Source organism: Acanthaster planci, linkage group LG06 (genome assembly GCF_054643075.1).
Source record: "Acanthaster planci isolate LZ-2023a linkage group LG06, COTS_SCS, whole genome shotgun sequence".
NCBI lineage: Eukaryota > Metazoa > Echinodermata > Asteroidea > Valvatida > Acanthasteridae > Acanthaster > Acanthaster planci.
In genome coordinates this window covers 5,728,721-5,754,571 of record NC_141782.1, presented here as the reverse complement: position 1 = coordinate 5,754,571, position 25,851 = coordinate 5,728,721, and the positions used below count along the sequence as shown (strand labels likewise).

Genomic DNA, 25,851 nt, shown 5'->3' with positions numbered 1-25,851 from the left:
TTGCAACAGAACATAGGGCTTTTTTTTCACTTTTCATTGAAATTCCATCGTCGTGATTGCATATCTGCAAAATTTTGTCCCGCTGGGACATGTTTACTTTTGGAGATACAAGACTTTAAAGGATACACCTTTAATGTCACAGGACTTGTCTACTGATAACGTCATCATCCCATGAGGACAATTTTCGTCCATCACACATCCTTTTCAAGATATCTGGTAAGTTTCAACACGCTGGGCCATGTCCTTTTGGAGAAATAGGGCTTTAATGCACCTTTAATGTCACGTGACTTGTCAACTGATGACGTCATCATTCCATGCGGTAAATTTTCCTCTGTCTCAGATCCCTTTCCAGATATCTGCAAAGTTTCAGATCTCCGAAAAAAAACACATTATGTTTCCTTCTCCTACTTTAAAGAATAATGGGCAAAGAATGATTTCATGAATAGTTGTTTCAAATGCGAATGCTTCATTTAATTCACAGCGTACTTCCGTCCCTCTCGACACTATGGTCAAACGCAGGGAATCAGCCAGGAACATGTAACACAAACATGGGATCTCATCACGTGAGGGCGCACTTCAGTTTTCTTGTAAGGGGGTTTGATACACAGATTGCCCGATCGGGGATTTGCTTACTTTTAACAACTTTATTTGCGAGTGCACAACAGCGTACTATTAACTCTCATACTACACTCAAAATATTGAACAGTGAAACTTGTCCATAGTCCTTACTATGTATAAAGGAAAAGAGAACAACTGCATTTGTGGTTTAGGGCATCACACTATTGTATGTTATATAACTAACGGTAACAATTTTTTTTGGCCCTAGATACTAAAGAAGACATGCAAATACACTCAAAATATCAGGATCTTGTAACCGCTGAACACTTTGTATAATGCTCCGAAACCTGTGTTCACAATTTCTGCAGTAATTTTGAATAAAACATGCCAGGGACATGTATACATATAATTGTATATTTCAGGTCCTATTGGTTGCAGTCTTTTTTTTTTTTAGATAATCATGGTGTTTTGATTAAGTCTTTCTGTAGAATAGTCTTGGTATGAAATGCATTTCCATCGACCATACCAGCGTGTCAAAAGACTTCCTTCGTGTACTGTGCTGGTACAAATTCTTCTGTCATCTGTTGATGAAGGAACCATTTTAATATGATGGTGGTACATGGATGTATCCACCCACACGTGTGTATTTGCCTGCAACTGGGGACCCCCTATTGTTCCTCTTTTGTTTGTACTTTTTTAGAAGACCACCCATATGTTTTGTACACAGTTGTCAATCGGGGACCCTCTGTCAATCGGGGACCGTATTGTCCGTGTCACACAGAGCTCACTTCACGGCCACTGCAACACTGAAAAGCACCTCGAAATAAAAGAATTATCAATCAAAGTTCCTCCCAGGAAAATAAGTATTCGCAAGAAAACTTCTAAACAAATGTCAGTATAAGCTCCAGAGAAAACAAGGTTGATTAAATAACCTGAAAGGTTCAAGGCATGTACAGGTAATAGTAGATCTTTAAGTCAAAATTCGCAAGTGTTATCACTACATGTACGTCTGCTCTCAAATTAAAATATCTGACATACAGTTCGACGTAATATCAGTTCGTCTCTCCTTGATTATAAGAATCTGCCCTTGCTAGCTTGCTCATCGACTCTGGTACATCTGCGGGACCACCTCCGCAACCTAGATGTGAACCCTCACTGCAGTGTGCTGTGACCAAGGTTACATCGGAATTCAAGAACCAGCCATCGAGCGTGAGGAGGAACGGAACTCAACCAGTCTTTGAGCCAAGCTCAGATTTTCAAGGCCATGGTTTTCTTCAGTTTTCTAATTTTGGAATGTCAATCAGCCACTACGATGATCCTGACATCATAGTTTGTCTTTAATGCTAGATAATAATAATGCTAGACCCCAGGCTTTGACTCTGCATTTGTGATCTGATGGCAATTAAAGTCAGGAGTTCAAATGTCTTTAAAAATATTAATGACCATGACCCCTGGAGTAAAGCAGCAGCAGCAACCAGAACTGATTCTCTCATAAATACCTAAACTAGGCCTACCTCATTCGTCTTTGCAGAAAACATACTAGCCTTATGTCACGTCATGACATTTTCCATGCAACATAGCTGCATAGAAATGGCATAGTGATCGCACAGATGTTTGATTTTCTAAACTGAAATGATAATTAATACTAATTAAATGACTATTTTACACTTTACCTCAACTTTAAACAGATCCTCATCTCTCCAAGAACGGCATCTGCATGGTCTTTTCTCAAAATACCTTCTGGGAATGTGGCTGTTATTCAGATGTTGGTAAAATTGGTTGTTTTTTTAACAGCTTTGTTGAAGTCGTCCGTCTCCGCGAGAATAAGACATAGCAACGACACTTACGCATATGCATCCCATGGTGATTGTTCCATGTCAATTGTTCCTTGCGTCCCATGATGATTTACCCATGCCTCCCTTGGTGAGTGTCCTGTGCATCTCATGGTGACAGGCAAAGTTACAGTCATCAAATCAACATTCCATTGCAAACTCTGCACTGTAGTTCATGCCAATGCTGCATTTTAATGGCAGCAACTAATGTGGTTTACAATACAATAAAGCCTCTAAGTGTACTTGTGTAGATGCCATATCAATACAAATCCCAGTGTTCTCTTGATGATTGCAAAAATTTGAAGAGTGTTTGTGTGGCGTTTCCATGGTGTCCGCATACAAATCACATTGTATTCCCATGTAGGGTATAAAACCCTACAGTGTTCCCATGCTGATGATAAAACCCCATGGTGTTCCCATGCTGATGATAAAAACCCCATGGTGTTCCCATGCTGATGATAAAAACCCCATGGTGTTCCCATGCTGATGATAAAACCCCCATGGTGTTCCCATGCTGATCATAAAAACCCCTTGGTGTTCCCATGCAGATCAAAAAAACCCATGGTGTTCCCATGCTGATCATAAAAGCCCCATGGTGTTTCCATGCTGATCATAAAAACCCCATGGTGTTCCCATGCTGATTATAAAAACCCCATGGTGTTTCCATGCTGATCATAAAAACCCCATGGTGTTCCCATGCTGATTATAAAAACCCCATGGTGTTTCCATGCTGATTATAAAACTTCACGGTGTTCCCATGCTGATCATAAAAGCCTCATGGTGTTCCCATGGTGTCCACAAAATGTCCCATGGTGATCACTTCAACCAACATTATTTTTTTTGCCAGTCCCATGGTGTACACATGGGGTCCCATGGGCAGCCCATGGGATCTGCATGGGACATTTTTGTAAGGGTCCTGCGGCCTAAAAAGTCATGGAATTTTTTTTTCAATTTCTGGACCTGGAAAAGTCACGGAATTGACCAAACACTATGATGTCATCCTTTTTCTTGACATTTTCTATAAGCTGTTCAAAAGGGCTGGGCATTGCACACCTTGAAAGGCTTGCATGTCCACCTGTGCAGTTGGATTCTTGCTACAAATGTTCATTTGTTGCTGGTGTCTTCATCCAGAACAACTTGCTAGTGTCCAGACGCTAAATCAAGGGTATAGAACCATGGTACCCATCTCACTGCCTCAAATTTTTCTGAATTACACTTCCTGTGGTCAGTGCAAAAGTATTTCATACCATCCTTGTCCACAAGGACAACAATTGCTGCCCAGGGACTATCAGAGGGTTCTGTTATTCTCCTCTCCTCCAGGCCGAGTATTTGTTCCTGTATCTCCTGCTGATGCAGGTACAAATGATACCTCACCCCTTCTTTTATTGGCTCAGCATCACCAGAGTTTATGTGATGCTTCCAAGTATTTTTGTGACAAATTATGACAAATAGTGAACAAATAGATTTCACTTAAAGTTTACATGTATCTGGTTAATTATTGACTGCTTGCAATCATCAGCTGAGCCATTGCTGGTTTCAAATTAACATATCTGCATAGTGTACGGTATGTTCTGTTTCCAGAAATTAGGTGCTTAAAAGCTGTTTGAAATATGGTGTGATTCATCATTGGTGTTGTGTGAAAATATAATCATTTGACAAGCTTATCATGCAGCTAAGCTGGCTAAAACATAAATTAGCAGATGTAGTACTATTACACTTCAGACCTGGGTAAATGTTTTTTTCATGTACATGTATCTATATTTGTTAGGACCTTTTCAGTAATTGTCAAATTGTTTTTGTTTTGTAAAAGTTTCACTTGCGACAGATTTGGCGTGTTATAAATTCTCATTATTATTATTATTGGTTAGAATCATTTCATCATATATTGCACATATGGATAACAATTTTTAAAAAAATGAATATGTAGAAAGTAAACTTTGAATTTCAAAATTTACTTTTGAGCACTATGCTTAATTACTTTTATTCTTTTACTCATGACAATTCTGAGGTCTAGATTTGTATCAGATTTTACATGCGTAGCTGTCAACAAGAGCACAGGAAGTGTTCTCCTAGACATGCCTAGTAAAGCTTGCATTTACAGTTCAATATGTGTGCTGTAAAACATACTTATTCTCCGACTATATGTGCACAAACCACACAGTGACACCATGTTTTGGTTTTTGGCAAAGATTTCGAGTGGCAGGTTTATTTGTTTTTGCCGATTTCAAAGCCACTTTCTGTTGCCACCCTTGGCAAAAATTCTGGAAGATTTTTCTGGCACACTTGCCACACTTGGCAGAAACTCAGGCACACTTTGCCAAAGAGATACTTGCCGCACTGGCAGAAAAAGGCAAGGTTGTTAACAGAAAAACTTGGCATAACAGGTTGGGATTCCTTGGCACACTTGCAATGCAGACAAACCCCACCAGAACCAGTAGGTGCTTGTCCTAAAATTAATTGTCATGTGATTCTATTTAGCATTTAGAAATTAAGAAAATCTTACATAAAGCACGCTGTTTTTTCCACCGCTTGAACATGCGGTTGGAATAAGCCCCACCAGAACAAGAGGGTGCTTGGTGTAGTGTTTTAGAAAAACAAAAATGAAACATTACTAACAACTAACTTTACATTATAATCACTGTGAGATAAGTTGCATACATTTTTTATTTGTTTACTTCGGAAACTGCGTGTTGCTTCCCGGTAGTTCCTGCCAGACGCGCAATGCACGCCCCACTGGGACTACTGCCCGGACACCCGAGCCATCCTTTCTTATACCACCTGAGCAAACAAACACGTTAACAATGCCACCCATTAGGCCCACATCCCGGTAAATGATTCTATTTGTCAAAGGCAGTAATTATTTAGTCCTTTAAGTTGGCTCTAAAATATTTGTTGCCCATGTCAGGTAAGTGGATGCCATCATAACAATACAATGTGAACTCCGGCCATCGGAACTGAGGGTGGTGTAGCACTGACACTCCCAGTCGATGACCCAGTGAACATGCCTACCTATTGATCGTGTGGTGCCTCCTTTCCATTTTTGATGGATTAGTAGACCCAAAGTAACAGGTGTGCTGTAAAATATCTGACAAAACAAACTGTGCCTCTGGGTAAGTGTCAAGACTCTCTCGCATGAAAAAAGTGCTAGCCTTTGTCGGAAACAGAAGAAATTGGTCTCGACCAACTCGTTAGTGCCTAAGTGGACGATTAGCATGGCCAGACGAGGCCATCTTGCTGCGAGTTCTGCCACTAATTTTGTTGCATCACCATATTTTGCTCCACCCAGGCCATTCCAGCGGACGTCTTGCCTAGTCCAGAGTGTGGTCTCTGCTCATATTACGATGGAATCCCCAAGTATCCCCTGTGAACAAAGGGGAGAGGAACAAGGAATGTTCCGGTGCCGTTGTTGCTGTTAAATATTAGTATTACTTTCAGTAGTTTATATATTTGTATATTGTTATTTATCTTTATTTATTCTTGATTATATAATCCAAGAAATGGACAGTTCCATATGCTATGAATTCAAGACAAGCAATTGTCTCTGTCTGATTACACGTTGAGAAAATGATTCGATACCAGCGGGCGAATATAACGCTGAGTGGCCTCTGAATGCCAGCAGCCCATTGTCTTGATCTGTTCCAGGGGAAATCCAACGCGAATGCGGTTAAGACCACTCCGATGCTGAAGGAGTGGGAACGAAAGTGGGTGTCTGCGAGCCCCCCCCCCAAAAAAAAATTTGTTGCAAAGTGACATTAAATTGATACTGTGTCAGTGACTCACCCCCGAAGTGGCAGAAGAAAGTGCCAAGCGACGTGTGGGGAATCCATGAGAAGTTTGTCAGTGCACAGACCAGGCAGACACTTTCATGAACTGAGCACACCAAGCAAATGATTTGAGGAGGGCCAGTTTGATTAGCTTTTGTGTGCTGATAGGAAATAAACATTGCTGCATTGTCATCGTCTGCATCCTGAATATGTACGCCAGACACATGGAGGAGTGATTGTTGGATGTGAGACTTGGCAACTGCAGCAAACTCGCTTATGTGCATAAACCCAATGAATGCGCATAACATGGCAACCCGAAAAAGCGCAGCTTCATAGCTTGTGTGACACACCTGCGGGAGTGTGTTAATGATATAGGTCAATACCGATAAGAACCATCGTTCATCGCCACCCGGTTTTTCCCGGTGACAACCTGTCGATAATTTCGCCACCAGAAAATCCCATGTGTTGGGCCAACCTTGAAGCTTATGAAAATAGCCCACCGCCGATACATAAGTAGCTATAGTTGACGCGGCAAGACGCTGGAGCGAAAGCCATGCTATAAACTGGCGAACATCATTACTGGAAGCATGTCTAGTTTCATTAGGTCGTTGGCCCATAAATGAACAAAACGCACGCCAACCCGTCTGGTATGTTTTGTGCATGTTCGCCGTTGAGGCAGCCACCAATAACCGGTGCATTTCACCTTCTATTGCACCCGGAGGAGGTCAGGGACTGGCGTCATTGCTATGTCTGCCTGTTGGGCCGAGGCCCGGAAGTGATGCACCTGGAAATGTGAGAGGGAATCGGCAATTTCATTTAGTACCCCTAGGATGTGCACGGCCTTAAATGTGATATTGAACAGCAGACACTGAAACACAAAAGGTCACACTAAATGCATGATCTGGTCGTAAGTAGATGACTGTTTGTTGATGATGTGCACTACTGCTTCATTGTCTGTGCGGAAAAGCACTTTGCGCTGAGCTAACCGGGAACCCCAACAATGCACTGCAATCACTAGTGGATAAAACTCGCAGTATGCTATCCACAGGGATAGCGCCATAAACTCAGGGGACCAACGCCCGTGAAACCATCAACCGCTGAAGTACCCACCAAACCCAATGCTTGCAGCAGCATCTGTAAATAAATCTAAAGTGTCATTGTTGCACCAGTTCTTATCTCGGAATGGGGAAACCCTGTTGAAGTGCTCAAGGAAGGTTAACCACATACGTAAGTCAAGTTTCGCGCCATGAGATAGGTGGACTTTGTGATGGGGCTTCCGCAGCCTGCGGGACATACCAATCAACTGACGAGTAAATGCTCGTCCAGGCGCAATTGCGCGGCATACAAAATTAAGGGAACCTACCATGGACTGGATTTCTTTCAGGGACAGTTTATGCTTACCCAAAAACGACTTAATCTCCTCCCGTATGGCAAGCATTTGTTGTGTGGTACTCGGATTTCGTGCTTAACCGTATCGATCTCCAGACCGAGATAAGTAATCACCTGGGTAGGGCCCTTGGTCTTTTCTGTGGTGAGTGGCATTCGCAACTGGGCACACATGTCCTTGAAGGTATTAAGCAGTACTTGGCAGTAGTGCTTGGGCTTCCCAATAAACAAGAAAATCGTCTAAGTAATGGGTGACAGTTTGAGTGTTCGAAAGTTGCTTTAAGTGAAATTCCAGAAAGGTGCAAAATGCCTCAAAAAGCCTGCAAGACACCGAACATCCCATGGGTAAGCACTTATCATAATAAAACTGATTATGAAACTTGAAACTTGAAGCCAAGCAATTCAGAAGGGGCAACGGGAAGCAACCGAAAAGCCGACTTAATGTCCGTTTTTGCCAGCCATGTTGCTAAATCTGCGAACATCGCGAAATCGACAGCCGTATCAAATGATACATAATGAACTACACACTCTTCCTTATTAATAATGTCATGCATGAACTCACCTTGTGGATAGGAGAGGTGGTGAATAAGGTGAAACGAGCCCTGTCGTTGCTCTTGCATGAGACCAATAGGTGAACACTGAAGATTTGGAAGCGGCTGGTCCGAGAAGGGTCCTGCAATCCTGCCTAATGCAATTTCATCGCGTAATTTATGGAGGACGATTTCCGGCCTATCCGTTGCGGACTTAAGACAATTAGCATCTTTATGTACCCTCGGACCATGATAGCTCAGCGAGAAACCGTTATATAGCAAATTAGCTGCCGATTTATCTGCATAACCTGACAACCATTGCTTGAAGACTACGATATTATTGGGTGTTGGGGGGACGAAAAGTGGTATTTCTGTCCCCTTTAGCAGTACCCGCCGATTGGCGGTTGTTATTGGTCACATTGTGCGTGTATGGCCTTCTTACTGTACTGGGTAAAGCTGGCCGAGCCGCCTGCTGTGCGCCCAACGGTGTCTTTGTGAAGCACGTATACACATGTGTTGCACAACCTGGACCAGTCGGCTGGTGCGCGGGGCCAGGGGTGCCTGGAAATGCAGGCCCGAGCCCCAAGCCTACTCTGCAATCGGATGCCCCGTGTCCAGAACGACCACAGCGAGTGGAGCTATGGGCGTACCGTCACAAGGCCCACCAGCAACCCGTTGGGGAGTTGAAGGGAAAACAGACATGTTTATTGTATTGTTGGGTCCGAGCGACTGCCACTGGGGCTGGAGCAGAAGATAAAGTACCAACGGCTGTAACAGTAACCCACAGCTCCATGTCGATGGTAGCCCAAGAACAAGAAGGGTTTACTTCCATACACAAACAGAACTGTTGCACCAGCCTAGGCGGGGGAATTGCGCGGCAGCAGTGCAGATAATCTCAGTATACTTCAATAAATCGAATGTGTGGCTGAGATGACCCACAGCGTAAATGGCCATAAACACATGAAAGGCACTGAGCCATTTATCAACGGAATCAATTATACGCAGGTGCATCATCACTGGCTTAAAAACTACATGGCCTTGTTCGACAGCTAAGGTCAGCTCAGAACCATGTCCGGCGGACTCCAGCACTTTAGGCACCAAGTCAAAATAGAAACGGTTCATGAAGTGGGAAACGATACATAAACGATAAGCTCCTTACCCGCTTCAGAGTAAAGTGCGCAACGATAGGGAGTCACTAGCTAAATGGCTTGTGGTTTGATGAACGCCACTCCTGGGTGATGTTTTCTAACAATAGAGAGCTTTAAGGATTACACTCCATTGTGGCTGGTGATTGAGTCATTAGAGCTGTTTATCAACAGCTGGGACCCCAGCCCATTGATATGTGAACAATTTAGGGGGGATGGGGATGGGTTTATACTACCGTTTACATGGATAAGGATTTTTTCCTTCAGTTTCTTATTTCACTTTTTAGATTGATTTTGAAGTCCTGTGATTGTTGCATCTATAATGTTCTCCATTTAGTTTATTGTCTAATCCAATTATTGACAAATCTGTGATGTGGAAATTACTGCCTGACAGTGCTAGATTTTGGGAAAGAAAACTACAGATCTTAATTCAGTGACACGAGACTTAGTGATGCACATAGGCCTGTTGACTCTGATGGAGGTAGTCTTTTGTTAAGAGATTAATTGCTTCCCCTTCTGAATAAGCTGTGCTAAGCCTGTGGATGAACTGGCCCAATTTACACAACAAAGCCGATGCACAATAACCATTCATGGTAAGCTGGGAATCAGGGCTTTTGTACCAAGATGGGGGAAATGGTGGTATGCATCAAAGAGGTTGCTGCATAACCAACTCCTTTTCGGGAAACGCTCTCTTGCAATCATTGCCCACTTGCAGTTGAAACGGGCAATGGTTTGAAAGGGGATTAAGGGCAATCATTTCCTGCTTGGTGAACCGTTTCTATTTTGACTCGGCGCCTTAGCAGCGTTCTCACAATATAGCAACGCCATGTCCACATATTTCCCGTTCCAAATCTTCTCTTTGGTTGACTGCGGAACGTGAATTTTTTTGCTTCCAGCAAAACCTGCGCTGAGACTCCCTGCCTGTCCGCTCGTCACTGGGGCGGGGCACAAGGCCGCACCGGTATCCTCCACCATTGATGTGCCAACTGATGTGGTGGCCTGATCCGCTTCCACCGTAGTGGTGAAGGCACTCGTTGGCACTGACCTGGACTCAGCAGCTGAGGACTTGCGGGGCCGACCGTGGGGGCGACGGGGGGCATACATTGTAGGCGACCATTGGGCCCGGCGCTTCCGCTGCTGTTTCTGTCGGGGCATACTGCACTCGTCCGTGTACAAGGAAACCAATCCCAGGAAACCAATCCACAAGCCAACGCCTGTAAATTCCAGTTGTAACTTACTGCTACCGAAACAGCTCGCTGATGGGGGAAAAGCCATCGTAAAATTCAGCAATCCATAGGGTTGCCTCTTCCATGTGTAAAGGAAATGTCAGACTCAGATCCAGGGAACCACCCCCTTGGATAAAACGACTGAAACAGCTCGGTGGTAAAGAACAACCGTCGTAAAAAAAGCCGCAATCAAACCAGCAGAGTTTTAATTTGTGTGTTGCTGCCTCGAAAATCTAAGCTGAAGTGGCCCATTTTTAGTGGCAAACTTGCTATACATAAACGCATTTCCAAATTTTGAAACAACAGATCTGAATCTTATACAAATCTTCCTAAGCCCTATATTTCCAAAAATAAAGGTCCCAGCAGGTTGAAACTTTGCTGATATCTGGAAGGGAATGTGTGATAGACAAAAGTTTACCTCATGGAATGATGACGTCATCAGTTGAAAGGTCACATGACATAAAATGCACCATTTAAAGCCCTATATCCTCTGGAAGTACATGTACCAGCAAGTGGAACTTCGCAGATATCTGGAAGGGGATGTGTGATAGAGGAAAATGTACCTCATGGAATGATGACGTCATCACTTGACAAGTCACGTGACATGAAAGGTGCATCTTTTAAAGCCCTATATCTCCAAAAGAACATGTCCCAGCGGGTTGAAACTTTGCATATATGCAATCATGACGATGGCATTTTCATTGACAAGCTCAGAAATGCAAAAAAGCCGTATATTCTGTTGCAAACAGACATAGAAGCTCTTGTTTTTTTCTTTTTCTTCTTGGCTTTTGACAAGTTGCGAAAAAGGCATTATTTCTGTGTTTTGTTTTTTGTTTTTGCTTTTTCACAAGCTGCAAAAAAGGCATTCGTTTTGTTCTTTTTTTGGGGGGGGGGGGCTTTTTTTGCAATTTTGAGAAAAAGGCATTACTCCTAGCTGTTCTTTTAGTTTTTTTGTCTTCTTTCTTCTCCCTCCTCTGACCAAAAGCCCATTTGTTTTGTGCACGTTTCTTCTACCATCAACTTTGGTCCTTTTGTAACTTCGGATCTTCATTAAACTTACATCAATGAAGTTCAAAGATGTGCATAGAACAATGACGTCATGGTGACATCATCCAGTGACTTTTCATTGATTTTTAAACATTTATTTCAGCTTTGTACACGTTTTAAGGCCCGATTTTTTGTCACTTAGAGATTTTCAGTCATCCTTAAAGTTACACAAAGGAAGACCTGGAAGCAAAGATATTACTAAAATAATTATGACATGATGATGGCACCAAGTGATTTATTATTTAATTGTGAATATTTAATTGTTATGTTGTAAAAATCCATATAAAATCAACTGTGGCCTCCTGCAAAATTCTGTTTGCAGCAAGTGTCAGAGTAAAATTAGGTCTTCGATTAATCTCGTTTGGGCAAATCACGTGACCCTTCCTTCCGGTTGAAGCCAGAAGTAGGCTTAAAAGTGGTAATAGGTATCAAGTTGTTCTCAATGGTGTTAGTCTGTTAGGGTATAGCATTCTTCAAATCATCTACTGATGACATCACGTAATTGTCAAGCGCCCTCTAGTGACAGGGTCAACATTCTGAAAAATGAATTTTGAGTAGATGTCTGTGGCGAAGTATGTCCGAATCGCCTGAAAATTGATGTTGACAATGATCTTAACCCAGTTAACATGTGTGAAATTTGGGGCCAACGATGTCATCAGATCGGAGGTTTTTATAAAAAGTTTTTTTTTTTTTTCAAAATTTGGTGAAAAATCAACCTTAACAGATATAAGCATGAATTGTTCATTAGATGATAGCTAAAACATTAAAGTCAACTGCATTAAAAGTGCATAAGTGGTGTACTTCATCGCACAGATGAAGCGCCGACGACGAAACCCCCCCTTACAATATTTGCGAACTCGAAAATCCCTTTCACGTACTGTGGATTGGCTACTGTTTGCCTGTAATGTGTGGCCGGCAGTGCACAGTGCATAGCAAAATGCTGACCATGTGCTGCTGAGAGCAGATCGCATTGTATGGAATGCCAAACTGGACAAATGTTTAAAATCTCTAATCTGTGATCTTTCCGTGCAACAATAATGTTTTGTATTGTATTTTGTATTGTACATGTTTGATTAGGTTGAAACCTTCCTGATAGTTAGGAAGGGAAGGTTTATAAAAGGAGGTTGACCTCAGGTGATGACATTATCATCAGCAAATGAGTCACGTGACATTTAAGTTTTATCCTTTAAAGTACTATATCTCCTGAAGTATATGTCCAATTGGGTTCAAACCTTGCGTATATTTTAAAGGGAAGTGATTCACACGATTATTGACCTCTTGATGATGACGTCATCAGGTGACAAGTCATGTGACTTTAAAGGTGCACCATTTAAAATTCCATATTTCATGAAGTAAATGTCCAATTGGGTTCAAACATCACTGATATCTTGGACAGGAAGTGATTTAGATGATTATTGGTCTCATTTGATGTTGACGTCACCAGGTGACAAGTCCTGTGACCTTAAAAATTTAGCCCTCTATCTCCCAAAGTGCACTTCCCATTGATTTGAAACTTTGCAGATATCAAGGAAAGGAAGTGTTCTGGACGAAAATTTACCTGATGTGATGATGATGTAAAATGAGGAGTCAAATTAAATTTGAAAATTTAAAACAAGTTATTTCCTGTAGTGCATGCCTGATTGGGTTGAAACATTGGACCCAAATGGTCATGATGAAATGATTACACCATCAGGTTTGTGCAGTAGATTGGTTATTCAAATTAATAAAGGAATGCAAAAAAGCCCTCTGTTCTGTTGGCTAACAGACAGATGAGCTCTAGTTTTCTTCTTCCTCTTCTTCTTCTGCTGACCCAAACCCCCTTTGTTTTGTACATGTTTCTCCCACCACTGACTTTAGTCCCTTAGCAACTTTGGATCTTTATTGAACGTACATCAATGAATGACCCTTGTCTAAAGATGTGCATAGAACAATGACATCATGATGACATCATCAAGCGATTTATTATTGATGTTTAATATTTATTTCAGCCCACTGGCTTTGTACACGTTTTCATGACGCTATTTTGGTGATTTGGCGATCTTCAATTGTAACCAAAGTTACAGCCAATAAAGACCCTGATACAAAAATATAAGTGCAAATTTATGATGACTTTATCATGTGATTTTTTATTGATTTGGGAATATTTAATTTTTCCCCCTAGGTTTTTGTACACGTTTTTCAACAGCCAGACTTCAGATCTCTGGTCCATCTAATTGATTTGATATTTAGTCCACCACTAAGAGGGGGTACCAGAACAAACTTGTCATGATGCCATCAAGCGTCACGTGACATGAGGTTAAAGCTGCAGTTTTTCTCCATAGATTTTGTACATGTTTTACTACTTACACACATTTATCGATTTTGATGAGTGAGTAGTCATTAACTTCAGCTGAAGATTATAGGATGAAAAAGAAAGAGAAATCTTGTTTTTTTTTGTCTTCGTTTGATTTGAAATACACACAAGAGTCAGAATATCAAGTAATATTTCACAAAAGTTTTTCAAATTAAACCCAAATCACGTGACTTGAATTTAAAGGTGCAGTTTTTCTGCACTGGGATTTTGAGCCCATTGACTTTGTTCACGTTTTCAAGCCACCGTTTTCCTAACTTAGCGATCTTCAATAGTCATCAAAATTACAGCAAACAGAGACTGTTATACAATAATGATGCCAAGATTATGAAGTCATGATGACGTCATGACCTAATTTTTTAATTAACGTTTAATTTTCCCCATAGGTTTTGTACACGTTTTCTACTGCACACTATTATCGAGCGAAATGAGTGAGTAGTCCTCAACTCAACTGAGAATTACTACCTGAACGAAAGAGAAATCAGACTAAATTGTCCCTTTCTCTCGACTACAAATATACCCTAGAGTCACATGCAAATCACGTGACATAGGTTTAAAGGAGCAGTTTTTGTTCATGTGTTTTTAGCCCATCCATTTTGTACATGTTTTCAGGGCATCATTCTGGTAATAAAGCGATCTTCATTTGTCATCAGGGTTACAACCAACAAAAACACCAAATTGTATTACGTCATGATGACGTCACCTTCTGATTTTTTCAATTGGTTTTGAATATTTTATATTCCCAGTAGGTCGAAAATGCAAAAAAGCATTTTGCTCTCTCCTTAAGACAGGAAGGAAGGGTCATGTGATTTGACCCACACGAGATGAATTGAAGACCCAATTTTACTCTGGCAATTGCCGCAAACAGAACGCTACGGTTGATTTTATGTATTTTGACAACATTAACGTAATATTTAATAATAAATCACTTGATGACATCATCATGACATAATTTTTCTAGTATTATCTTTCCTTGGTGTAACTTTGATGACATTTGAATATTGCTGAACGACCAAAATTTTGCCTTGAAAACGGTTAGTCAATGGGCTAAAATAAATATTGAAAAAACAATAATAAATCACTTAATGATGTTATCATGACGTCTTTAATTTAACCACACTCTTGTACCACAGTCTTTGTTGGATGTAACTTTGATGACGATTGAGGATCACAAAGCTACCCAAATAATCCCTGGAAAACATGTACAAAGTCAATGGATAAAAAACCCATGCAGATAATATGCACCTTTAAATGAGTGTCACATGATTCACATCTAGGTCAACTTTTTTTTTTTTAAATATTACTTCATATTTAGATTCTTGGGTATATTTGTAATCAAATGGAAAGCAACCAAAATATGACTTCTCTTTCGTTCTCATAGTAATCCTTGGCTGAAGTTGAAACCACATAGTCATTCAGATTGATAACAGCGCATAATAAATACCGTGAACAATCCCTATGGAGAAATACTGCACCTCTAATCTCATGCCATGTGACCCCTGATGAGTCATTGTGATTATTTTGTTCTGAGACCCTCCTCATGTGGTGGAGTATGAGTGCGCACAAACATGAAATCAGTTAGATTGGCCAGAGCCTTGAAGTCTAGCTGTTGAAAAACGAGTTCAAAAATCAACACAAAATAAGGTGACTATGTCATGATGACATAATAAATTTGGCATTAATTTTGCATTAGGGTCTTTGCTGGCTGTAATTTTGACGATGATTGAATATCACCAAGTAACCAAAATCGTGTCAATGGGCTGAAATAAATATTGAAAAATCAATAATAAATCACTTGATGACGCCATCATCACATCATTGTTCCAACACCATCTATGCATAGGGGTCCTTCATTGGTACAAGTTTGATGAATATCCAAATAAATATGAAGTTGCAAAAGCAATAAAGTCGTGTGTAGCAAAAACATGCACAAAATAAATGGGCTTTTGAGCAGAAGAAGGAAAACTACAGAATACCGTGGTTGTGAACAACCGTGGAGCTGCTTTAGTTTTCCCCCCCCCAACAAAAATTGGATAAATTTGTTAGATAATGGCTCAAAGTGGGAATACAGCAATGGAAAGTTTATTATCCATGGCATCTCGATACATGTCATATGATTTATCATATAACAATACCTGCATCAGATAAAATTGATTTCCATCGCGAACCCTTCCCTTTCTAGCTATCTGCGAAGTTCAACCCGACGAGACATGTACTTCACTGATATTAGGCTTTAAAAAAATGCACTTTTAATGTCATGTGACTTGTCACCGGAGGATGTCATTAACACATCAGGTCAATTTTGGTCCAAAACCCTTCCCCTTTGAGTTATATACAAAGTTTCAACCAAATCAGATGTGTAGTTCACGAGATATAGTACTTTCAAGAGTGCGTTTTTAATGTTATGTGACTTATTACAAGATGACATCAAAATTGCATGAGGTCAATTTGGGTCTAAAACCTTTCCTCTACAAACTATAAACAAAAGTTTGAACCCAATTGGATATGTACTTCACGAGATATAGCACTTTAAGTCAGCGTCCCTATAATTGTCAGAAGGTCTGTTAAGTACAAAGTCAATCAAATTTGTTTTGAAACATACCTAATTCAAGTAACACAATAATTTATTTATTTAAAATAATTGTGCCAGGCAGTGTACAATCTGGCTGGTCACAATTAGCATGATTTCGGACATCAAAGTGTTATTTCCTTTCCTTGAGCAGAAATTACGAGCAATTTCTTCTAATCAAGGTTAATGTGTACTAGAATGAGTACTCTTCTCGGAGCGAGTTGCTATGGACACTCATTCTGTCATTCATATCGCAAACGTCATACGGCCTGATTCCTCTATGCCAGCCATTTATTTTTCACGCGTGCCTGAAAATAATCAAAGTTTTCTGACACAGTTTAGGCGTCGGCAGCCATGCCGGGTACGGAACACGGCTTACTCTCGATTTGACATTAACATCTTCAACACTCTTCTGCATATTCAGGTGTTATACACTGCCACTAAAGACAACTTGTGCATTTGACTTAGCAAACCTTTCTTGTTAGGAACTCCTTGCTCGACAAAGACTGACTACAGTCATGCTAGAGACTCTGAATGATAATATCATCTCTGTCTTTGAGTATGTCTTGCAGCTTTCTTGCTTCTTTTTTTCACACTGCCAACCAAAGCCACATTAATGGAAAGGACAAAGGATCATGCAGTTGACCTGCAGACGATCCACATGGCAGGGTCCGACAACGTAGTGGTGGACGCGCATTCTCCCTGGGATGATAGAGCAGCCGTACATCAATCTCTTTGCTTCCTTGAACAATGCTCAACTTCCCACGATCTTCCTCTAAATCGGGACTTTCTGGCAATGCTACAGCCATGGCCGCATGGAACGTCATCTGCCCTCCTTTCAAATTTGTGACAGCAGATTTCAGTATTTTGTTACATGCGTCAATAGTCAGGCTTTGGCTCCAGCTAACACTCCTGAAAGTGCAATAACACACTTCCTTATGTACTTCTTTCACTCGGAGCTACAAGTATCTACAACCCATATCTACATGATTGTGTTTTCTCCAGCTTTTCTCACAGTAAATCCAGACTCAGCAACCCTGTGTTCACCATCCATCTTGATTTTAACAACAAAGGCGTACGCCCTTGGAATGCTGGTTTGCAAAAAGCATCCACAAAAAAGGACAGAATTCCTTAGCGCTATTTGTGTAACTTCTCTAGTGGGATCTTCTGGGATTGTATGTGGGTTTGTAATTATTTTACCCTTGGTAATTTGGTCTTCACAACTCCCTTGACGCCTTTTATCCTGAGGCAGCTTTCTCATACTCATGGCAGGTCTACGTGCTTCTGACTTCAATGTAGGGGACATCTCAAGATGTCTGCTACCATTGATGTACCAACCGGATCCTCTTCATGCTTTGGCGGAACAACATTGTCCTAGTCAACACTGGTTATCCCAGTTACTGTTTCCATTGTAATCAGTCTCCATACGGGATTGTTTACTGTCACAGTTGCACTCACTAAGTTTCCATTCACTTTTATTAGGACTCGACCTTCCTTTATTAGGGTTTCAGGCATGAAATGAATCCTGATCATTCCTGAGCTGCTTCTTCTATCCACAGTTTTGCGGGTTCTTTTGGTCAGTGGTGGCAGAGGCATGTAATTACGAATTCTGTCTTCAGAAACGACCTCGTCATTTTTTGTGAACCAGCTGAAATAGTAAATGGAGTATGTATCCTTTTCCAACCCACTGCAAACTCTTCCTGGTCTCCAAACACCTGTCTCATCATCAAATATTAATGGTTTGTGTTTTCTGAAATGACATGGTTCATTTGTTCAGCACTTTGCTGCTCTCCACACCAAGTTGTTAGTGCTCTATGCGTTTGCTAACTACAAGTACAAGACATTTCTATGCATGAATGAGACCATGCATAACACAACTGTAATGGTGCGAGAACTGTTTATTGCCACGTTCTGGCTCTTTTGCTATTGGTCAAGTTATGTAAGCATCCGACAGGCTCAAGTGTGTACGTAACTTGAAATTGAGCTTTACAAAGGTTTCTTCCAACAGTTTGTCATACATTAGTGTCTGTTGTCCCATTAAAGTCCTCTTGTTAAATGTGATGCAAAAATCTACTCAGAGCTCCATTTTAATGAAGACATGAAAATGTTGGCAACATCGATGAAGCTGAAACTTCTGGCATGTCATTACCAAAATGGTGTTCTACTCTATTCAACTTGTTTGTGATGAAATTTGTTGATAAATGCATGATCTCTAAATTAGGCCTTAATTGTTGGACCTTTTTTTAATTTACCTTTACATTGACCAAAGCATACCTCACGCTCGCATTGAAAGCCACAGCCATTGATCTTCATTATTATAAAAAAGATCATTGGCTATGGCCTTCAGAGTACACGCGAGTAAAATATGCCCTGAGTTTCCCTGTAATTTCTCTGGTCTGAGATTTGCAGGGATGGTTATTTTGATACTTTGCCCACATGTTTATTGATCACATTGACAGTGCCTCCATTGGTATATCTGTCCACAGCTAGTGTGCATAATACAGTTAATACGGACTCTCCAAAAAAACTTGTCTTTGAGTGAACCTTGTGTTATACTTGTTGACAATTATCTCATTCATAAAGCCCAAGCCTGGTGTCATGCACCAGCAAGCATTGTAATACACTACAGCAATGTACTGCATAGTATATGCAGTGGATTAGTATTCGATATACATGTACCAGCCTTTCACTTTTTTATAAATTTTAAATTGTATTTATCAATATGATTTGAATGAATAAAACAAAGGTTTCAAATACGCCTACTTGTTTGACGGGACAGCAGAGAACAGTGGTGTAAGTGGCCGGCCGCACTGTGCGGCATGGCAAAGCATGACCTGGAAACTTGTACCTTATGTTGCACGTAAGTAAAGGATTTTAAACTTGAGAACCAGTTCATGGGTGTAAGGTCCGGACATAAGAGGGCATTGAAATTGAGGAATTTGCATTGGTTTTTAATTAGCTGGAGGGAATCTATTATATAGAAATGTTCTTTTAATTTATGGAACAGTAACTTTCATTTTTGATGTGCAACAGGGTTGTGCGAGTTGATTTTGAAAGGGGAATGTGGGACATCGGTTAACTGAAGGAAGGGAACTTTAGAAGGGTGTAATTTGCAAAACCTTTTAAAATTTTCTTTCCATTGACCATGTGGGGTCATTGTTGAGGATTGTTTGTGCATTTGTTTTTCTCTGCATCAAAACTTCCGTCCCATCTTTGATTTTCGAGTCGGGTTCACCCATTGTTTGGTTTAAATTTTAAAAACACCTCTTTTGGACCAGACCCACTTTGATTGAAACTCCTTTGATGCTGCGACATTGCAAACCCATTGTCTTGAATAAAGCCCCCTCTAGTGGCACAGGGAACAGAGTCACCAAGTCATCGGTGGTAAAACTGCAGCGCAAATTGCCAAGCAGATAAGCGTTATTGAAGAACTACTGACGCGCTCCATCAGGATTTACTGTGATTAAGCTTTTGAAGATGTGTTTTCAATTGTACTCATTACAAAAATGCCATGGGCAATGTTTTTTGACATTGCGAGTTTGACAAAAGTGCTCATGTTGTCCGTTTTCTCGTCTAAGAATAGCTTGTATTAAGTAATTTTTTCTCTCATAGGAATGTATACATTTTGAAAGGGACTGAAGAAATATGCTCGTAGCAAGCACGATCTTGTCTCAAGTGTGCTCATGTTAATCATGTTCAACTGTACATATATGTGGGAATCAATCTAAAATATCTGTCTTGAACCACTTTATTGGTTATCACCTGCTTGCCTTGCCTGATCATTCCATTCCTGTTTTTCGAGCCGAGTTACAGCCCTCCACATTCCGTGGATGATCTGGCTCCATTTGCTTGCATGATCTACTTACATATTGAAAGCAAAGAAATAAAAGAAAAGAGTAACAAGAAAATAAGCATAAATATATCAATGCAGAACAGACAAACAATAAGTCTACTACAGAAAAAAAAAAGGGATTTGCTTCGCCCTGGTTTTTACCATTCAGTTCACGATGAAAAAAAGCTTGAACCAAAAGTTAGTATTAAATTTATAACTACCTTTCGTCTAGATTTAGGTTTACTGATACACTTTTTGTAGATTTTTGCAGTAGTCTTGTGTTTACTCCAAAAAAAAGAATTACTAAACATGCCAAGGACTGTAAACCTGCTTACGTTTTTTTTTTCCTGAACATAAGCACACTTTCGTGATTTTTTCCTTGTTTTTGTTTTGTTTCCCTAGAAAAACTGGGGCCCAAGAGTGTTTAAAACTGACAATTATAGGTAGGGCCTACATCAAACAAGGCAAAATGAATTAGCATAAATTACAATTTTAAACAATCTGTTTGCTTTCTGTGCTATTTAGATCCAATCTTAATTTTCTTCTTAATGAAAGATCTACATGGAAATATTTTGTAACAAGTAAACGTAAATCCCACGCAGCATGGTCGTAGCGCTGCAGTGGTTATAATTATGGTATCATCGGTATAGATGCATACGGTGTTCAGTTTATCACTGTTTGATCTCAGCTTTGTTATAACATGAATAATAAAGCACACTCCTGTTATTTTTGCCTTGAATATATTATTATGAAACATGGATTTAATAAAATACAACAGCTTTCTTCTACTGGGTCCATGCCAAGAGTCACGATCTTTGAGTTATAACATACCCATTTTATTTGAAACCTGCCGACCTACCTGTATTTATCGATAAAGCTCTAAGCTCAGCCAAGATGTAGGGCAAGCTTGCAAGTTTTGCTGGATCTGCCAGATATGCAAGTTTGCAGATCTTCTGCATGGTTGGTACTAGACGACATACATGGGACATGGTGAACCTGAAAGAATAGACATCGATATGAGGAAATGCATTACCCTCGCTTTGCAGTAGTTCGGGTGCAATCCATCGATATTTCCTGCTTCTCAGAGGAAAATCTGTAAACTGAACCTCAAATATCCCGAGCTTTACCAAGCCAATAATGACCGGGATGTAGCCTGGTCAGAACACATGACTACTTTCGTGAAGGTCATCATGTATAATGCAAGCCCAATGGATTGCAGCCAAGCTGTCAGCCACTTGTTCGCAAACGTTGACCCACGGAATTGCGTTGGTCTTGTGCAGGTCTTGTGAAGCGCTTAAGTGATCTTGACTACAAGACTGCCCACTTTATTGCCTAGAAGCTTAACTTTTTCCTTTCGAAGCTTCATAGATGGTGGGAGGTTTTCAAGTGCATGCGGCCTGGTTGATTTGTTCCGCAGTTGTTGCAATTGGTGCAACAATTTTTGTTTATCTTTCCTGAAGGCTTTCATTTCCTCTTGCAGTTTGCAATTTCTTTCTGATGTCAATCGCATTCTTTTCTGTGTTTTCTGTTAGTGGTCTCTAAAATATACATGATTTTTTGAAAGTTTAACAAGAACTCCAGATCACTAGACACAGCCTTTGTTTCTGCAACAGGAGGTGTTTCCACAACCTCTAAACCGTAATAATAATACCCAGGTTTTGGGCAGTTATTTGTGCGTCCTGGCCTCTGACATCTGAAGCTCCCATTTCCACATGCCACCCGAAGTAGAGTCCCAGCTTTCCTGCTTAAAGTAAGCTACCCGTTAAATCTTTCAAAATGAGCTCATGTACTGCATTGACAGATATTTTGGCAGTCTTGTTTACTTTGAAGAGTTTCCGAACAATTTGCACTGGATACGACATATTGCAAAGAATTGTTTACTTCTCAGAAATGAATTCTGTCATTTTCAAAATGAAAAAGTTGAAGTAAATGGTACTTTCCGTCAAAATGAATACAGCTATGAACTAGATTCTAAATAAGTAAACCTGCACGTGTGACCATGGTGTGACCAGCTCTGTTGTTTGACCATAGTTTGACCACTGGTATTTCCAATATTAAGCCTGGGTCCCTCAAGAATTGTTAATGTTCCTACTTACCACTAACAGCCTGACTCACCCACGAAAAAAAACCAAGATAACATGTTTGGAATGTAATACATGCTGCAACCGTGGAAAAAGAATACTTATGCAGTATTCAGCTATTTAGGTGTTGGGGGGACTTCAAAAGGGAATGTAGCTCCGGACTCATTGAAGATGATGTTGGGAAGAAAATATCAAAAGCCTTACCCACAGTCCCATCATCTTGCTTTTATTTCATGATGTTGCTTTCTTATGGTTTGGTGCTAATATTCGATAAGAATAAATAAACTGATTAATTTCTTTTCCACTCACCAATATGAACTATTCTACATAAGAAAAATAAATAAATGAACAATTCTGTGGGGGGGGCAGGTTGGCACTCCCCCCTTCCACACTTGATACGCCACTGTACATATGCCCATGGTATACCCAATGCATGGTATGCCTTAACTAAATTCTTTTCATTTGATTTTTAATATTGCAAGTGGCACCTTGAGTAGTGGTAAGTAGAGCGTTTCATACATAAATTTTGTGATAACAAGCAATAACTATATCAAGACTAACTCAAAGACTCGGGGGATTTCAACAACACGCAAGAGAGCTGCCCCTCTTATCTGGGGCCTGGGGGCACATTGGTTGACATGTAAATTTGACCCACCCGTGACAACTGTTGTTACATCGGACTAGCTTTGTGCAATTTGTACAAAATATCTGTAATCTTTGGCGCTAGACGGAGCTAAAGTTAAGGCCGAACCTCGAACAGTCTATGACATTTTGATAATCATCTTTACAGGACTCACTGGTGTTCAAAATTTCATGCGAACTATTTTCAAGATGTAAAAAAGAAATTAAAATAAAATAAAAAAATACATCTTGCAAATTAACCCTGGTACCCACTGCTTCTTTTGACTCGGACCAGCCAGCCGACGAGGTTTTTTACAAGCTCTCTGACAAGCACTGAGCATACAGTGCTTATTAATATACGTTGGGTAAGGGCAAAACCAGTTATATAAAAAAAATTTCTTTATGCTGTCTGCCGAAAAGTAGAGACAGCACGGATCTCACACCAGTTGCATTATCATACAGTTCATTTTCTTTTGTCGTTTCCCTGAAATGTTGAATCCAGACATTGTGAGTGGTCCAACATTTCCACCTTTGATGGCATCTTGGAATTTTTAACCTGAAGACAGATAAATCTAATGGCCCTGTCCAAACATCTGTTGCATTCATTTGTTCAAGTACCCACCTCTGTTACCCAGGTTTGCTTCTAAGTTCAGTTAATCATTTGCAAAGTAGAGAAGTACTATACGCCAGAAATCGTAAGGACTATGAAAGCCATTCCCTTTCAGACCTTGGCAGTTCTTGATATTAGTAATACCAATAACGGTTGTTTGCCTCTTGCCAAATGTCCTGGCATCTCTTTAAAGCTTCTACCATTGCTGACTGTCAATGTAATGATATAGATACATGAGGGACTCATGAAGTACCTTTGTCTGCACAGGAGGAGGGAGGATGGCTGGGTGTACTCCCACTGGTCAACCAACCAAACTATCTACACATTTGCTAGGGAAAAAAAAAAGCCTCTCAGTTCATACAAAGCTCTAGTAATTGTGTCTGTGTTGTGGACATGTATTGAGCTGGGTCTCACTGTTTCAAAGGTTTCCTCCAATTGCAAGTGTCGTAAAGCAAAGAGGCTGATATACCTTATACTCGGGCCTGCTTTAATTTCCTCTTGGACAACAATCCCATTCTGTGTAAGAAGGTTATTGAACTAGGACCAACCCTTCTCTTGACCTTTTTTAAAACCTTGGGCAGAGCGTGCTCCGTCAGGTACTGAAGGTTATTTTTTAAATTTCTTAATTAACATTTGTTTATGGCCAAATGCAAAGACCTTAAATCTAATCCTACCTTTCCCAATGCTGAATAACCTAGTTTAGTCGCCTTGGAGGTGGGTACTTCCCCTTGACTGGTATCAGTTTCACCAGAGCCAGCCAGAGCTAGCCTCTTGCTAAGTCCCATGGGAATAGGTACTATTCTCTCTGCCAAGTGGCCCTATGGGATTATTTATGCAAAGGCTGCCTTGGCCAGCCAAAGCCTGCCATATATCAATTGTCAGTGTTTCTGATGTGTCTCTGAGCTGTCTAGACAGCTGTCTGAGTTGTTTGTTGTTGTGGGGGGTGTCCCCCTTTACTGGATTAAAAGGCACTGAGACCTTATTCTGACCTTTTTTTCTCGCTTTTTTTTGTAATTGGTTGGCGTTGGCAGACACCCAGGGACACCCTCAAATCAATTTAAATGCCATTAAAGGGTCTTTGGGGCTGGGGGGCATGATTTTAAGTGGCCTTCACAATTCGATGGACATCGCTCCATGATCGATTGTAAGTCAACTCGCCCCCTGGCCGACTCTCCCCTTACTAGCTCGCCCGTTACCAACTCGCCCCCAAAACGACTCGCCCCCTAGCCGACTTGCCCCTTACCAAATTGCCCCCAAGCCAACTTGCCCACTAGCCAACTTGCCCCCTAGCCAACTCGCTCCCTTACTGACTCGCCCCCTGACCGACTCGCCCCCCTAAGTTTGCCAAGCACGTATGGCCGGCCCATTCACCATTTAATAAAAAATAGAATCAGTCAGAGATGGAATCAGTGATTGCTGCCCTTAAAAATAGGTTCTGGGGTTTGCAGCGGGCACTCTAAGTTGGGTTTGTTTAAAGCTTGGTGGATATTCCCTTTGTGTGGAATTTGGGGGGTAACAATATTTTTTGATATTGGTAAAACTAATTCAGTATTATCGTGTGTACGTTCCTGTGTATTGTCTATGGGATTTTGTACGCCACAACGCCAACCCTCTACCATATTAATTAACTTTGCGGACTATTTTGGATAAAAAAATGGTACATACTAGGCATAATGCCCGGTGACGCAAACCTACGGAACTGTTAAGGAGACATGATTTATGACAAAGGGTGTAACGGTCGCTACACACTTTCAGGTTCCGATAACTCCACAGGATGTAATTATTAGTTCACAATTAACACTAAATACTGATTTATTCGGCGAGTACAGTCATCAAGGATCACATTGTTGATCGGCCATATTGAATTATATCCCTGCATGCACTGTCCATGTCATGACGTCATGGAAAAACAGTCATGTCATCTGGTGCCGGTACTTGTAAACAAATTAAGAGCACTCTCAAAGATATTCAATTCCAAAAAAGGAATAAAAATTACGCAATAAAAAAAATTAATAATGAGGCATTAAAAATTGACATCAGTGTATAATGTACCACTATATGACTTTATACATCACACAAAAAGCGTATATCCAAGAACCTAAATCAATTTTCGCAGTATATGTGAGGTCCCAGTCAAGTGAATGAGCAACAGAACACTATAACTAACTAACTAACTAACTGGATATCGGGTCACTACAAGAAGATACAGTCACATACCCAAATATTAATGGGACGGATCGAGGGTTCAATGTTGTTGATCCTGAGGGTATGTTGGATGTACAAATAACCTAATCAGACAG

At 40.6% G+C, this 25,851-nt stretch overlaps 1 protein-coding gene and 1 long non-coding RNA gene across 9 annotated transcripts in view; one reads left to right on the top strand and one right to left on the bottom strand.

Annotated features, from left to right (window-relative positions):
- LOC110987750 (uncharacterized) overlaps positions 1-25,851 on the top strand; it is a 523,067-nt gene that overhangs the window by 406,798 nt on the left and 90,418 nt on the right. The gene's annotated exons all lie outside the window — the stretch shown is intronic.
- LOC147798766 (uncharacterized) lies at positions 19,680-24,359 on the bottom strand. The gene is made up of 4 exons (XR_015425518.1): positions 24,226-24,359; positions 23,805-23,880; positions 21,099-21,235; positions 19,680-20,265 (listed from the first exon to the last, which is right to left on the bottom strand). It is a non-coding gene; the product is annotated as an uncharacterized LOC147798766 (long non-coding RNA).